General features: G+C 50.6%; 4 non-coding genes across 4 annotated transcripts; all 4 read right to left on the reverse strand.

Annotated features, from left to right (window-relative positions):
* Positions 1-10,674: 10,674 nt before the first annotated feature.
* On the reverse strand, positions 10,675-10,792 carry LOC121055833. Its single transcript, XR_005812823.1, has one exon. It is a non-coding gene; the product is annotated as a 5S ribosomal RNA (ribosomal RNA).
* Positions 10,793-11,164: 372 nt separating this feature from the next.
* Positions 11,165-11,282, reverse strand: LOC121055879. Its single transcript, XR_005812863.1, has one exon. It is a non-coding gene; the product is annotated as a 5S ribosomal RNA (ribosomal RNA).
* A 372-nt stretch (positions 11,283-11,654) lies between these two features.
* LOC121055880 lies at positions 11,655-11,772 on the reverse strand. The gene has a single exon (XR_005812864.1). It is a non-coding gene; the product is annotated as a 5S ribosomal RNA (ribosomal RNA).
* Positions 11,773-12,144: 372 nt separating this feature from the next.
* Positions 12,145-12,262, reverse strand: LOC121055871. The gene has a single exon (XR_005812855.1). It is a non-coding gene; the product is annotated as a 5S ribosomal RNA (ribosomal RNA).
* Between the last annotated feature and the right edge of the window lie 5,301 nt (positions 12,263-17,563).

Below are 17,563 nucleotides of genomic sequence, written 5' to 3' on the forward strand. Positions count from 1 at the left end.
ACAGGCAACACTTCGACGGCGGAACAGCTCACTCCTGAGAGGCACCTCCATCGGACTCGACTTCTAGCTCTGGGGTGGGAAAGTTAAGCAAGGCTGAGTACAAACCACCGTACTCAACAAGTAACACGGACAAGGGGAAAATAAATGATGCAACGGGATTTACAAGGACAGGCTAGGGTTAGTTGCAATAAAGCAGCAGTTTAAATAAATAACAGAGCTTAAAGAATAAACGTAATTAAGTACAGTAAAGCATAAATAAAATAAGCAGTTGTAAAGTACCACAACACCGTCCAACGTTACACCACGTTGCAACAGGCCCAACCACTACTCAACGTTACACCACGTTGCAGTAGTCCCGAGAGATAACCAATTTACTCAAGTTATTAGGGTTCACTAATCACAGTGAAGCTGGGAGTTCGCCCTTAACCGTGGGCACGGCTATTCGAATAGTTTATACTCTGATCAGAGGTGTACTACTGTACCCACAAGACACGACTCCACTACACTTGAACGTGCGCCGACTTACCACCACGGCATACCGGAAAGGAGACCGTGATAGGACCCGTTACACAACCCTCCCTATTTAATCGCACCACAGTTCAGGTTTCACCCCCTCCTTTACACCAAGTCGGGCAGTCCCCTCTTGTGGCTTGGTAGATCCGGAAGCAGGAGAAGCTTTCGTTACACCACGATTGCCCGTCCATACTCCATCTTGCCTACCCTTGCCTGGGTACGTCAAATAGTTCGAAGTCATGCTCCAAATCCCACCTTACCCATTTCGGCATGTGGTTAGCACTTATTTACTTCCAGGGTTTCCCATGAACCGGTCCTTAATCGCCATGGGTGCGACTCTCAAAACCATGCACCCACAGCCCACCATTATCAATATTTTAGTTGACATTAACCCGAACCGGGTAGTGAATCACTATCTCAGCTATTCAGAACTAAGCATAATTAAATGTGCTCCCATGAGCTATTTGTTCTAAGCATGGCTAAGCATTAACCTAGGCCTAACTCTAATCAAGTTACCCCTGGTCCAGCAATGAATAAAGTTGGATAAATGACGGCATAATAATAAGGTTTACCCGAAAATAGCATAAAGTAAGTACTTTAATTAAAACAATGCATATTTGAAATAAATAAGCGAGGAATTTGCAATAATGGGTTCAATATGTTCAAGGATGAGTGTCACTTGCCTTGCTCTGGCCCTTGGGGAACTTCGGCGACGATCTCGAAGTAAACCGGCTCTTCGGCAAGGTCCGAATCTAAGCGACAAAGCACAAAAATAAATAAAACAGGCACAAACTCTACTGACACAGCAAAAGAAACTAATTTTAATGGATTCTTGATAATTTTATGAATTTAATGAAATTTGAATGGACCTAAACGGAGACTAGATGAATTACTTATGAATTTTAGAAGTTTTCTGGGTTTTTTAGCTAAACAGAAAAGTCCTAAATCAATTATTGCGCAATTAATGGGGCTGCTGACGTCAGCGAGGAGAGAGGAAACTGACGGCTGACAGGTGGGGAGCACCTGTCGGTGAGAGAAGGGGAGAGGGAGAGACTGACACGCGGGCCCGGGGAGGAGAGAGAGAGGAGGCGGGCGCGGGGACGATTGACGGGTGGGACCCACTCGTCAGCGAGAGAGGAACAGAGAGGAGGTGACAGAACGCGCGGTCGGGCGGACGGCGGCGACCGGCGGAAGCGGCGGGCGACGCACGGCGACGGCGGCGCGACGGCGACGGCGACGGCGACGACCGGCGAGCGGCGACGGCGCGACGGCGACGACGGCCGGGGCGGCGACGCTCGGGCGCAACCCGGCAGAACAGCGGCGACGGCGACTGGCGAGCGGTGACGACGCGGCACGCGCGGGCGCAAGCAATGGCGGCCAGACGTTGGCGACGCGGAGGCGACGACAACCACGGCAGCCGGCGGGAGCGGCAAGCTTCGGTCTCGTCCGGCGACGGCGCGCGACTCGGCGGCGGTCGGCCGGAAAGGGGGAGAAAGAGGGGAGGAGGGTGCGGGTGCTCACCGGCGGCGGCGAGGGCGCGGGCGGGTCGGCGAGACCGAGGAGGAGGTGGCGACACGGGCGGGTGAGAGAGATCGGCGGTGGCTGTCACGCCCAGAAATTTACACTAAATTTCTGAACAATAGCATGTATTAAATCTCGGTCCAGGCATCAACCCGAGTACACACTATGACAAATTAATACACAGTTCCACGACTTAAAAACAAATAAAAACAATTATCTATCGAAATGCAGCGGAAAAGGAAAACAAACTAAACCATCTAATCTTCAGCTTCAGCTGGCGAAGACGGCTCCACACCACAGGCACTCTCGACGGCGGACTGAACCTCACTTCAACCTTCGGAACAACCTTCTTCTGACACAGGCTCTGACACTTGCTCTGGTGGGGGGAATAAGCAAGGCTGAGTACAAACCACCGTACTCAACAAGTAACACCCAAGAGAGGGAGAATAATGAATGCAATAGGGTAACAAGGGTAGGCTAAGGTTAACTTGCACAAGAGAGGGAGAATAATGAATGCAAAGCAGTAGATAAAATAGACTGAAATAAAAGCAAAGTAAACATTTAAAATAATCATCCACTGTCCAACGTTACACCACGTTGCAACAGGCCCAAACCACTGTCGAACGTTACACCACGTAGCGACAGGGTCAACCCTCTGCCCAACGTTAAACCACGTTGCGACAGACCCAAACCACTGCCAACGTTACACCACATTGCGTAGGGTCAAACCAGTTCCAAGATTAAGAAAATTGTTAAAAGGGGTTCAACTAATCCCAGTGAGTCTGTCAGTTCGCCCAATAACCGCGGGCACGGCTATTCGAATAGTTTTACTCTGCAGAGGTGTACAACTTTACCCACAAGACATGGCTGCCAAGCATGTTACCATGCCCCAACGTATCACCACGATACCTCAGTACGGAAACCATGATAAGACCTTTCACCCAGCCCTCCCTAGACAATCGCACCACACTTCAGGTTTCACCCCCTCCTTTACACCAAGTCGGGCAGTCCCCTCTTGTGCCTTGGTAGATCCGGAAGCAGGAGAAGCTTTCGTTACACCACGATTGCCCGTCCATACTCCATCACGCCTACCCTTGCCTGGGTACGTCGAATAGGGACAAGCTAGATTACGAGTCTCACCGTTGCCCATTCTGGCTTGTGGTTAGTACGTGTAGGACCTTCAGGGTTTCCTGAGAACCGGTCCTTAATTGCCATGGGTGCGACTCTCAAAACCATGCACCCATAGCCCACCATAAGCAATATTTTAGTTGTATTAATCCATATCGGGAAATGAATAATGATAACACCCATTAAAGGTCTATCACAGTTTAATCAATAATCAAAATAAGAATTGGTGAGCTAGTTGAACTAAGCATGGCTAAGCATTGACTAACCCTAATTCTAGTCAAATTAACCCTAGGATGTCAATAATAAATGGGGATCAACGGGTATAAAGGTAAATGCCCAATAGATAAGTAAAGTAAATACATTTGAATAAAACAATGCATGTTTGAATGTAAAAGCGGGGGATTTTATAATCATAGGTTCAATATGATCAAAGAAGGGTGCCACTTGCCTTGCTTAGACCCACGAGGAACTTCGGCGACGACTTCGAGAATGAACGGCGCTGCGACGGGGTCAAAACCTACGACAAACAAGGCAAAACAAGAAAAACAGGCTAAAAACTACTGAAATAGAGAAAGAAACTATTTTTAATGGATTCTTGGCAATTTTCTGGATTTAATGAAACTTGAATGGACCTAAACGGTGACTAGATGAATTACTTATGAATTTTAGAAGTTTTCTGGGTTTTTTAGCTAAACAGAAAAGTCCTAAATCAATTATTGCGCAATTAATGGGGCTGCTGACGTCAGCGAGGAGAGAGGAGGCTGACGGCTGACAGGTGGGGACCACCTGTCGGTGAGAGAGAGAGGGAAGTGGGCGGCTGACACGCGGGCCCGGGGAGGAGAGAGAGGAGGCGGCTGGCGGGTGGCGACTGACGGGTGGGTCCCGCTCGTCAGCGAGAGAGGAACAGAGAGGAAGGGAGCAGAGCGCGCGCTCGGGCGGACGGCGGCGACCGGCGGGAGCGGCGGGCGACGCGGCGGCGGCGCACGGCAACGGCGGTGCGACGGCGACGGCGCGACGGCGACGACCGGCGAGCGACGACGGCGCGACGGCGACGACGGCCGAGGCGGCGACGCACAGGCGCAACCGGCAGAACAGCGGCGATGGCTGGCACGGTGACAACCGGCGAGCGACGAGCGCGGGCACGCGCGGGCGCAAGCGACGGTGGCCAAACGTCGGCGACGCGGAGGCGACGACGACCACGGCGGCCGGCGGGAGCGACGAGCTATGGTCCCGTTCGGCGACGGCGCGCGACTCGGCGACGGTCGGCCGGAAAGGGGGAGAAAGAGGGGAGGAGGGTGCGGGTGCTCACCGGCGGCGGCGAGGGCGCGGGCGGGTCGGCGAGGCCGAGGCGGAGGTGGCGACGCGGGCGGGTGTGGGAGATCGGCGGTGGCGGTGGAGATCGATCGGTGGCGGCGAGGCGACCGGGCGCGACGGCGACGACGCGAGGAAGGAATGCGCGGCGCGGGGACGCTCACCGACGGCGACGGAGGACGGCAGCAAGTTGGCGAGGACGGGGCGGAGGTGATGACGCAACAAAGCGGCGGCGACCGGTGGCTAGCGACGAGAGTGCGCGGCGGCGGCGAGAGGCGGCAGTGCGGCGGTGACACGAGCGACGGCGCAAAGTGAGCGACGGCGCGCGGCGGCTCGGGATTTATAGCGTGGAGGCACCGGCTAGGGCGGGCGGAGGTTGGAGACCGAGTCGGCGACGGCGCGGTCTCAGCGGCGGCGGTTGCGGCGACGGCGCGGAGTCCGGCTCGGACGCGGCGCGGCGCGGGCGCGGCGGGTGAAACAGTCACTGACAGGTGGGCCCCACCTGTCAGTGGCGCGGGAGAGAGGAGGGAGGTGGCGCGGACTCGCGGGCGCGGGCGCGGCGCGGCGCGGGAGCTGGGCCGAAGCCGCGGCCCAGGCGGGGACGCGCGCCGGCGGGCGGAGGGAGGCCGGCGCGGCTGGGCTGGCCGAGGAGGAGTGGGCCGGCTCGGCTGGGCCGGCCCGAGAAGAAAAAGAAAAAGAAGAAGAAAAGGAAAAAGAGAGAGGGAGGAAAATTGGACTTCGGCCCAATTTGAGAAGGAAGGGAAAAAGAAAGGAAAAAGGAGGGAAAAAGGAGGAAAAAGGAAAACCCCACTTTTGCCGAATTTTAAATTATTTTGTTTGGCCAAATTTTATACTTCTGCAATTTAAATTTAAATCCTGTTAGTCGATTTGCGAGCCTCGATTTAAGTGAATTAATTCCTTTTAGAGGGATTTTTCCTGAGTTAATTAAGCCAATTGTTATTTACGGATTTCTTTTTACGATTTAGGCTTGGGATAAAACTCCGGGCGTGACAAATCCACCCCCCTTAACAGAATCTCGTCCCCGAGATTCGGAGGAGCTCTTAAAGAGGTGCAGACAAGCAGCCTAGAGTTGGCAGAACTTACCTGGAACAAACTCAGGTGCAGCTTGAGTTTCCTTGGCTGAGACTTGGTTGACTTCGGCTTGCATGAATCCTGGTTTGTTGCGTCTTGGCTGTGGACACTCCTTGGCGAAGTGACCCGGTCTGTTGCAGTTGAAACAAACCCCTGGCTTCTGAGCTGGTGTTGTCTGGTTTGGCGGTGGCAGTGGTGATAAGGGCTGCAGTTGTCCTCTATTGTTGTCGTTGTAATGGGGGTTGTAGTTGCTTGGGTTGAAAGGTCGGTGTTGACGAACAATCAGTGTCGAAGACCCCTGCTGTTGTCCAAAGTGCAAACGTGGCTTCTGGTTCTTTCCTGTGTTGACTTGTTCCGCTTTTCTCTTGCGATCCATCTGGTTGCACTGGTCCTCCTGGCAGATTGCTTTGTCCACTAACTTCTCAAAGTCTGCAAAATCTCTGGAGATCAGCTGTTTGGTCAGGTCATCATCCAATCCTTCAAGAAACTTTTCTTGTCTTTCAGCATCGGTGCGCACATCTTCCGGGGCATAACGTGCAAGGCGGTTGAACTCATGGAGATACTCTGTAACTGTCATGTCCCCTTGTTGTAGATTACGAAACTCACGCTTCTTCTGTGCTACTATTCCATCCGGCACATGGGCTTTCCGAAAACTGTTGCAGAACTCGTCCCAAGTGATATCTGTAGTGGCGGTCCGAGTAGCCAAAAGGTTATCCCACCAAACGGAGGCGGGTCCCATCAGTTGGTGAGTCGCGAAAGCGACCTTCTCTTGATCACTGCACTCCAAAAGATTCAACTTCTTTTCGATTGCATGCAGCCAGTCATTCGCTTCCATCGGGTTGGTTGTACTTGCAAACGTCGGTGGTCGAACTCGAAGAAACTCTGATAACTTTGACTGTGCTGGCGGTGGTCCTTGGTGTTGATTCTGCTGCTGATTCATCAAGAGCTGCATCATCTGTTGGTGTTGTTGTTGCATCTGTTGCATCATCATGGTCATCATCTGAGCCTGGTTGGCTAGAACTTGGGCAATCGTCGGGTCCTCTTGTTGCGGCGGTGGTGATCCATTGCGCGAACCTTCATGGTTTTCCTGACTTCCAGTTGCTCCGTTGTTGTTGCGGTTACTGTTCCTTGTGTTCACCATCTGAGCAGAAGGGGAGAACAAAGGCAGAGGAGAAAATCAAAGGGCTTTTCTTGAATTACTCGACTGAAATTTTCTGATCTTGATTAAAACACTTAAAAAAGCACTCAACTCCTGGTGGTACGACCATAACGCCTCCACTTGTTATGGTGAACCGCTAACCCAAAACAAACCTACACACACAAACTACCAAGCAACGACTAAAAGGCGATGCTAGGGTAACGTCTACGGCTCGAAACGGCTGCGACGACTGAGGAAGCAACGCTTGACTCTTGAACGACTCCATCTTCAACTCTCAAGAGCGACGCTTGGAGTAGCGCAGACCTGACTCTTCACTTGAATCTTCGGTCTTGACACCTGATCGGCTGAAGTTGCTGACGACTGCTGCGACGAAGGCACGGGCTCGTCGATGGGATGACACACATCTATAGAGAGATCAAGGCTTGAGAAGCAAGTATGCTCACTAAATTTTCAAAAACAAAAGACTCGACACCCCTTTTTCCTTTGCAAACGACTCAAATTTTGCAAAACCTAATGCATATGAAAGAAGGCTCCTAGGGTTTCCATTTGGCTCATCCTACGGTCAACCTGGCTCTGATACCAACTTGTCACGCCCAGAAATTTACACCAAATTTCTGAACAATAGCATGTATTAAATCTCGGTCCAGGCATCAGCCCGAGTACACACTATGACAAATTAATACACAGTTCCACGACTTAAAAACAAATAAAAACAATTATCTATCGAAATGCAGCGGAAAAGGAAAACAAACTAAACCATCTAATCTTCAGCTTCAGCTGGCGAAGACGGCTCCATACCACAGGCACTCTCGACGGCGGACTGAACCTCACTTCAACCTTCAGAACAACCTTCTTCTGACACAGGCTCTGGCACTTGCTCTGGTGGGGGGAAAAGTAAGCAAGGCTGAGTACAAACCACCGTACTCAACAAGTAACACCCAAGAGAGGGAGAATAATGAATGCAATAGGGTAACAAGGGTAGGCTAAGGTTAACTTGCACAAAAGCTGCGGTAATTTAGCAAAGCAGTAGATAAAATAGACTGAAATAAAAGTAAAGTAAACATTTAAAATAATCATCCACTGTCCAACGTTACACCACGTTGCAACAGGCCCAAACCACTGTCGAACGTTACACCACGTAGCGACAGGGTCAACCCTCTGCCCAACATTAAACCACGTTGCGACAGACCCAAACCACTGCCAAGGTTACACCACATTGCGCAGGGTCAAACCAGTTCCAAGATTAAGAAAATTATTAAAAGGGGTTCAACTAATCCCGGTGAGTCTGTCAGTTCGCCCAATAACCGCGGGCACGGCTATTCGAATAGTTTCACTCTGCAGAGGTGTACAACTTTACCCACAAGACATGGCTCCCAAGCATGTTACCATGCCCCAACGTATCACCACGATACCTCAGTACGGAAACCATGATAAGACCTTTCACCCAGCCCTCCCTAGACAATCGCACCACACTTCAGGTTTCACCCCCTCCTTTACACCAAGTCGGGCAGTCCCCTCTTGTGCCTTGGTAGATCCGGAAGCAGGAGAAGCTTTCGTTACACCACGATTGCCCGTCCATACTCCATCACGCCTACCCTTGCCTGGGTACGTCGAATAGGGACAAGCTAGATTACGAGTCTCACCGTTGCCCATTCTGGCTTGTGGTTAGTACGTGTAAGACCTTCAGGGTTTCCTGAGAACCGGTCCTTAATTGCCATGGGTGCGACTCTCAAAACCATGCACCCACAGCCCACCATAAGCAATATTTTAGTTGTATTAATCCATATCGGGAAATGAATAATGATAACACCCATTGAAGGTCTATCAAAGTTTAATCAATAATCAAAATAAGAATTGGTGAGCTAGTTGAACTAAGCATGGCTAAGCATTGACTAACCCTAATTCTAGTCAAATTAACCCTGGGATGTCAATAATAAATGGGGATCAACGGGTATAAAGGTAAATGCCCAATAGATAAATACAATAAATAGGTTTGCAGAAAACAATACATGTTTGAATGTAAAAGCGGGGGATTTTATAAACATAGGTTCAATATGATCAAAGAAGGGTGCCACTTGCCTTGCTTAGACCCACGAGGAACTTCGGCGACGACTTCGAGAACGAACGGCGCTGCGACGGGGTCAAAACCTACGACAAACAAGGCAAAACAAGAAAAACAGGCTAAAAACTACTGAAACAGAGAAAGAAACTATTTTTAATGGATTCTTGGCAATTTTCTGGATTTAATGAAACTTGAATGGACCTAAACGGAGACTAGATGAATTACTTATGAATTTTAGAAGTTTTCTGGGTTTTTTAGCTAAACAGAAAAGTCCTAAATCAATTATTGCGCAATTAATGGGGCTGCTGACGTCAGCGAGGAGAGAGGAGGCTGACGGCTGACAGGTGGGGACCACCTGTCGGTGAGAGAGAGAGGGAAGTGGGCGGCTGACACGCGGGCCCGGGGAGGAGAGAGAGGAGGCGGCTGGCGGGGTGGTGACTGACGGGTGGGTCCCGCTCGTCAGCGAGAGAGGAACAGAGAGGAAGGGAGCAGAGCGCGCGCTCGGGCGGACGGCGGCGACCGGCGGGAGCGGCGGGCGACGCGGCGGCGGCGCACGGCGACGGCGGCACGACGGCGACGCGCAACGGCGACGACCGGCGAGCGACGACAGCGCGACGGCGACGACGGCCGAGGCGGCGACGCACAGGTGCAACCGGCAGAACAGCGGCGACGGCTGGCACGGCGACAACCGGCGAGCGACGAGCACGGGCACGCGCGGGCGCAAGCGAAGGCGGCCAAACGTCGGTGACGCGGAGGCGACGACGACCACGGCGGCCGGCGGGAGCGACGAGCTATGGTCCCGTCCGGCGACGGCGCGCGACTCAGCGACGGTCGGCCGGATAGGGGGAGAAAGAGGGGAGGAGGGTGCGGGTGGTCACCGGCGGCGGTGAGGGCGCGGGCGGGTCGGCGAGGCCGAGGCGGAGGTGGCGACGCGGGCGGGTGCGGGAGATCAGCGGTGGTGGCGGAGATCGATCGGTGGCGGCGAGGCGACCGGGCGCGACGGCGACGACGCGAGGAAGGAATGCGCGGCGCGGGGACGCTCACCGACGGCGATGGAGGACGGCAGCAAGTCGGCGAGGACGGGGCGGAGGTGATGACGCAACAAAGCGGCGGTGACCGGCGGCAGCGACGAGATTGCGCGGCGGCGGCGAGAGGCGGCAGTGCGGTGGTGACACGAGCGACGGCGGAAAGTGAGCGACGGCGCGCGGCGGCTCGGGATTTATAGCGTGGAGGCACCGGCTAGGGCGGGCGGAGGTTGGAGACCGAGTCGGCGACGGCGCGGTCTCGGCGGCGGCGGTTGCGGCGACGGCGCGGAGTCCGGCTCGGACGCGGCGCGGCGCGGGCGCGGCGGGTGAAACAGTCACTGACAGGTTGGCCCCACCTGTCAGTGGCGCGGGAGAGAGGAGGGAGCCGGCGTGGACTCGTGGGCGTTGGCGCGGCGCGGCGCGGGAGCTGGGCCGAAGCCGCGGCCCAGGCGGGGACGCGCGCTGGCGGGCGGAGGGAGGCCGGCGCGGCTGGGCTGGCCGAGGAGGAGTGGGCCGGCTCGGCTGGGCCGGCCCGGGAAGGAAGAAAAAGAAAAAGAAAAAGGAAAAAGAAAAGGAAGGGAGGAAAATTGGACTTCGGCCCTATTTGAGAAGGAAGGGAAAAAGAAAGGAAAAAGAAAGGAAAAAGGAGGGAAAAAGGAAAACCCCACTTTTGCCGAATTTTAAATTAATTTGTTTGGCCAAATTTTATACTTCTGCAATTTAAATTTAAATCCAGTTAGTCGATTGCGAGCCTCGATTTAAGTGAATTAATTCCTTTTAGAGGGATTCTTCCTGAGTTAATTAAACCAATTGTTATTTACGAATTTCTTTTTACGATTTAGGCTTGGGATAAAACTCCGGGCGTGACACAACATGAGGACTTTCCAGGAGGTCACCATCCTAGTACTACTCTCGCCCAAGCACGCTTAACTTCGGAGTTCTGATGGGATCCGGTGCTTTAGTACTGGTATGATCGCATCCAGCATGTCTCGCACCGCCTGCCACCTTATGCTCCCCGCGCATGGCCCTTACCCGTCCGCCCGGGGCGAACCGTGCCGTCGTAGGAGCGAATAAGCGGCTGACTCGTACCGCGTACGAACGGCAGGGTCTCATGAGAGCGAAAAGCGAGATACGTGTACCCCGAGCGAACGGCGGGACATCTGTCCCGGATAGAAGGTGGAACGAACGACGGCGTCGCCAGGCACGCGCGTCACGAGCAATAAACGCGTAGGCCGAACGAATGGCTCTGGCAAGTACCGAAAACGGTAAAAATGAACGAATGGCTCGACCGAGGTCCCAAAACCGCAAAAATGAACGAATGTCTCGACCAAGATCCCAAAACGGCTAAAAGGAGGGATGCAACATGAGGACTTCCCAGGAGGTCACCATCCTAGTACTACTCTCGCCCAAGCACGCTTAACTTCGGAGTTCTGATGGGATCCCGTGCTTTAGTACTGGTATGATCGCATCCAGCATGTCTCGCACCGCCTGCCCCCTTATGCTCCCCGCGCGTGGCCCTTACCCGTCCGCCCGGGGCGAACCGTGCCGTCGTAGGAGCGAATAAGCGGCTGACTCGTACCGCGTACAAACGATAGGGTCTCATGAGAGCGAAATGCGAGATACGTGTACCCCGAGCGAACGGCGGGACGTCTGTCCCGGACAGAAGGTGGAACGAACGACGGCGTCGCCATGCACGCGCGTCACGAGCGATAAACGCGTAGGCCGAACGAATGGCTCCGGCAAGTACCGAAAACGGTAAAAATGAACGAATGGCTCGACCGAGGTCCCAAAACCGCAAAAATGAACGAATGTCTCGACCAAGATCCCAAAACGGCTAAAAGGAGGGATGCAACATGAGGACTTCCCAGGAGGTCACCATCCTAGTACTACTCTCGCCCAAGCACGCTTAACTTCGGAGTTCTGATGGGATCCCGTGCTTTAGTACTGGTATGATCGCATCCAGCATGTCTCGCACCGCCTGCCCCCTTATGCTCCCCGCGCGTGGCCCTTACCCGTCCGCCCGGGGCGAACCGTGCCGTCGTAGGAGCGAATAAGCGGCTGACTCGTACCGCGTACGAACGACAGGGTCTCATGAGAGCGAAAAGCGAGATACGTGTACCCCGAGCGAACGGCGGGACGTCTGTCCCGGAGAGAAGGTGGAATGAACGACGGCGTCGCCATGCACGCGCGTCACGAGCGATAAACGCGTAGGCCGAACGAATGGCTCCGGCAAGTACCAAAAACGGTAAAAATGAACGAATGGCTTGACCGAGGTCCCAAAACGGCAAAAATGAACGAATGTCTCGACCAAGAACCCAAAACGGCTAAAAAGAGGGATGCAACATGAGGACTTCCCTAGAGGTCACCATCCTAGTACTACTCTCGCCCAAGCACGCTTAACTTCGGAGTTCTGATGGGATCCGGTGCTTTAGTGCTGGTATGATCGCATCCAGCATGTCTCGCACCGCCTGCCCCCTTATGCTCCCCACGCGTGGCCCTTACCCGTTCGCCCGGGGCGAACCGTGCCGTCGTAGGAGCGAATAAGCGGCTGACTCGTACCGCGTACGAACGGCAGGGTCTCATGTGTAACATACCCAAGCCTGTAAACCCGAGAACTAAATTTAACTTAAATGCATCATGTGGTTGGGAGTGATTTTAATTGTTTTTGGATCTTAATCATCTCATCATCACATGCAATAATAGACCTAGAGTCACAAAAATAATTAATTTGGTATTTATGTGCATCCAAAAATTCTACAAAAATTCTGAAAAATACCTTGACATGTCAGAAATCAACCCTCAAAGTTTCAAAATTTTTCATTAAGGTTTGCTATCTCTTTGATTTATTTTAATCTCTCCAAAAACCTGAAAAACTGTTAGTAGATTCAAACTTGCTCTCTTCGAAAAATTTATTTAAAAACCTCTTTTAAAAGTTTTGTTTCAGCCAAAGTCTTCTACTAACTTTCTTCTAACACCAAGAGGAGTGGCACACGCTGGATCGCTATCTAACCATTTCTTCTCATCCTCCAAAAATCCTTTGCAGCCAACTCTACTTAGCCTCCAAGCCAGATTTCAAATTTCTTTCAATGACAAGAGGGCTCCACACCCCTAGGACCCACTTGGCAGCCTCCCACTCTCTCCTCACAGCCTCCACCGCCCCCCATGGCCAATGGAAGCCCAAGAAATCCCATCATAGCACCAGCCACCTTCTCTCCCTCTCTCAGTCTTTGTAAGCATTTCGTCGAACACCTGGCGGGCGTCTTCCTTGAAGTGGAGAAAAGAGCACCCCTAGCTTCCCACCATGCCATGCCGGGCCTTCTCCACGAAGCTAAGATGTTAGCCGACGCTGCTGATGGGTCTAGACACCGTGTCTCCATACCCATCGTCCACCTCGCGCCATTCTCCCCAATCACCACCCGGGTACGACTCCATTGAAGGTAGACGAGGCCGTTCCGACCAAATCACCGCGCCTAGACCAAATCTCCTCCTCCACTACTCTTCCACGGCACGCTGCACACGTCCTGACGCGCCCAGCCGCCCTGTTCCATCGTCGCACGGCTCGAGAACGCAGGGACAGAGCTTAGGCCATGGACCGAGCTCACGGGCACCGCGTCCAAACTCCACCTTTAAACCAGCCCTCGCGCCAGCAGGCTCTCCTACCTCGCCTCTTCACGTTCCAAGCGAACTCCGGGAAGGAAACCCCTTGGGATGGCCGGAACGCGAGCGCCCATGTCGGCGCCGGCGAGCCCACGTCGCCATTAATCTCTCCTAGGTGAGTCTCACGAGAAACCATCCGCGTCATCCTTCTTAGCATCCCTCAGTGAACCCATTTTACCCTTGTGCTCAGACGAAACATCACGCCGAGCTCATCCGTGCCTCTTTTGCCCAAGAAGCAATCTATCGAACACGTGGTGGGCGTCACCGACCTCGCCGCCGGCCAACGTCTTCACCGCTCCCGTGGACATCGTTTCGTCCGTTTCTTCGCTTGGTGAGCACCCTAGTACCTTGAGACATCTCTAGCACTAACTATTTTGCACTAACCGAGCCCTTGCATGCACTAACCAAGCCACTACAAGCACATGCATGGCCATACCTAGACATGTCGTCACTGTTGCTCGTGTTCCATGGGCTACGGACCAGCATTTCCCTCACCACCACCACTCACGGATGCACAAGGACCCCCTCTACATTTTCTCTTTTGCGCTCAAATTGATTCGGGCCACCGATCGTCGCCGGCGAGCTGAAAATCCAACTCATCCATGGCTGCCCCTTGTTTGAGCCGACCAGGGACCTCCTTCGGAGAATTCGACTAAAGCTAGGGTCCTATCCGAAAACTGCCTAGACACATATTACTGTAGCAAGGGAGTGCGGGTTGATTTCCTATCTTACGAGGGCCTTTCTGCAAAACGCCCCTCACTTCAGCAAATGCCATTCACTGACATGTGGGCCCGGCTGAAATTAAATTTTGAAAACTGATTTCTATTTTTTTTTAAGCTGAGAATGAGCAGAACTTCAAAATTTTGTAGAAAATTCATTTTAACTCCGAAAATTGTGAAACCAGTTTTGTTAGATCCGTGGAACTGTGAACTATTTTAGAAAAATATAAAACTTGGTACTTTTTGTACAAACTTTTCCTTTATTTTTGTTTTTCCCTAAATGTCTCCTAGAGCTTGTTAAATCTATAACAAATTGAAAATAGCTCTAAAAATTGTGAAACCACTTCTGTTAATTTTCTAAAATCATGATCTGTAACTTTGTAAAAGTAATTTTCTTCACTTCTGTACAAAAATGTTGCTTAATAAAACTTAGCCCTTTTTAAACCTTTTTAATTATTAAATGCATATCTCTGTAAAACAAAGTGATAAAATAAAAATTTCTTCACTAGAGGCCACCTGAGACCAGCACACACTCACTGCATAAGTCTCATGCATTTTCATGCATTTTTGGTTTTTATGCATTTTTGTATTTATCGTATACGCGTATTTTGAATAGAGGAAGAATACGTCGAAGAAGAAGAGGGTGAGTTTGTTGAAGACCAGGTTCAGGTGTTTGCGGACGAAGGCAAGTCAGCCCCTCCTTTGACCACTTTGATCCTATGTTTTATTGGGCTAAATGATTCTATTGCAAACATGCATACGTTAGCTAGTATTAATTTTAGTAAAAGAAATTATATAAATGTGGGAATGGTAGATATGACCAAATTGCGGCATAATCTACCTTGAAATATTGAATCCTTGCTGGTTGTAACCATAGGGTGCTCTTGGATACAATTATTGTGTTATTTGGGATTATGCTATGCTTATATTGCCGCTATATGCTTATATATTCGGTTACCGCCTTACAAATTACTCTTTTTGATAAATGTTATATGTGAAAAAGGTTATTTTGATGCTGCTGGACAGAATTTTAATGTGTGAGTATTGTGAATAGAAAATGGAGAAAACTTGTTTTTAGACTTGGGCGGCGAGTGGTGTACATATGGTAGTAGATGTGCACCGATAGGGGGAGCGTTCGCCCGGGTCGATTAAGGACCTCACTCTATGTCACCAACTAATGAAAACAGTACAAACCACATGTGCTAAGTATGGGCTGGCCTTAACCTATTAAGTTGTTTAGAGTTTAGCCTTGCATCTTGGTAGGCCGAAGAGTATGAGTTACCGGGTTTTGGTAACTTATCGGAACTTCCTATGGCTTGTGATTTGTTGAGATTGGTTAATGACATGTGGTATGTGATGATTTGAGCGGGCAGTCTGTCCAATACAACGGTGCCGTGCCTCGTGAGGGATTCCGGGTAGGGTTCCTTACGGCGCTAGGTTAAAGCGTGGGCCCGCTACCTAGTGGCGCTACTTTGCTAGTAGCGTGGGTAAAACACACATCGTGCTGGTGCAAGGCTAGACAATAAACAATGTAACGGTTTTGTTATGACCTCTAGATCACACTCAATGTGTAGAATGTGGTGATACCGACGGGTATCGGACAAACTAGAGCGAACCATATCATGTGGGCTTACAAGTTGTACAAACTCTGCAGAGTCTAAAACTAATCGATTAGCCGTGCTCACGGTCATGAGCGGCATGGTGAAGTGTCATGAGTATAGTTTGTGATTTTGATAAACTCTTTGTGAACTTGAAAAATGGTTGGAATGTTTTGTTGGTGAACTTGGGTAAAGTTCGGTGAATGGTGATGATATGATGGTAAGTGGTGATGATCTACCTTGAGGGGTAGATGCGTGTTATTTATTCATTTACATTACAAGTTTTACTAACTCTATACTATTGTTAAAAAAAAATTCCGTTGAGAAAATGTTGTGAACTAAAACTGGCATTTATGCAAATTAACCTATACACAGCTTATCCTTGAATACGGCCAATATGTAGCATGCTAGGGTTGTCACCGACTTGCCAGTACATTAATTTGATTAATGTACTGATTTCTTGCTTTCTTTTACTTGTTTTTGGTTCAGACCCTGCTGCAGGTATTGACTGTTTAGATGAGGAGTTTGATGCAGCTTGTGATTTCCAGGATGGTTCTAACTAGGGATTTACCCTAGCCGGTTTGCCTATGGGCTTTTGGGTAGCACGCTTACCGTATGAACCAATATGTATGGCTTGTCGCCAAGTACTACTTAGAACTTATTAAGACTATTTATGCGTTATGCTTAGAACCACTTATGATTCGGATATCGTGCTTGAGATGAGTTATGTGAGACTATGTTGCATTCCTGGGCAACTAGTCCCACATGAGGATGGGTTTGAAATGGTTGAGATAACCGGGGAATATGCCTTTGTTGAGATCGAGTCTCTGGGGTACGCTTTTGGTTGCCACCATCGAGTGGTTGATGGGCGTATGACGTAGATGACTAGCGTGGCTATTCCAATGGTTATGTCTTCTATTTCATATCCGATGGCTTAGAGCCTTTGTAGTGCCCTCTTCAAGACACGTCGGGGTCTGCGATGAGATTGGATGGTTATCGTAATTATTTGGGTTTAATTTGAGGCCCCATCCATCCAGATATTTCGCGCTGACATGTCTCGGAGCATTGCACCACCTAGGCTTTGGGACGTCCTCACAGCTTTCTGGTATCAGAGCCATGACCGACTGTAGGGAATCCCTGGAAAGAATAGTCGTACAATGGTATTCTCAAAACTATCTTGGAAAAAAATATATTTGTGAAAACCTTATTTCTAGAATTCCTACCCCTTCTAGGTAATACCTTATTTTGAAAAACGGTTTCCTCTCCTCTTGATGCTATAGGCTACGAGAATCTCATATATATGTTGCCATCTGCAAATGTAGATCTCATTTAAAATAATCAACTTAAAACGAGTGCCAACTAAATCAGAAACTGAAATTAAAAGCTTATGCAAAACCCTCCCATGAGAGACGTTTGTTTTTGCCAAAAATGCTTAGGTTAATTAGTTAAGCATAGGCTTTTGAATGACTTGAGCAAATAAAATTTTGCTAGAACTTCTAGGATGAGACGCTGGGTTGGTTGTCTCAGGTTCAGCAATGAACCCTCACAAAAAAAAAACCATCTTGGCCTAGCATGGGTAGAATGGGGCAGGACGGCTATCTAGGATTTTGTTTGCTTTCTGTAACTTTCAACAGTACTCACCCCTGAACGAGATTAGCTTAGTATCAACTTAGCTTCATGTAGAAAAAATTTCTTAATTTTTGGGCAACTAAAACATGACTTAGTGAATTATTTAGCAACTAACGATTATCTGTCAAGAGTTGGAGTTAGCAGTCTTA

The sequence above is a fragment of the Oryza brachyantha genome, chromosome 11 (genome assembly GCF_000231095.2).
Source record: "Oryza brachyantha chromosome 11, ObraRS2, whole genome shotgun sequence".
NCBI classification, from domain to species: Eukaryota; Viridiplantae; Streptophyta; class Magnoliopsida; order Poales; family Poaceae; genus Oryza; species Oryza brachyantha.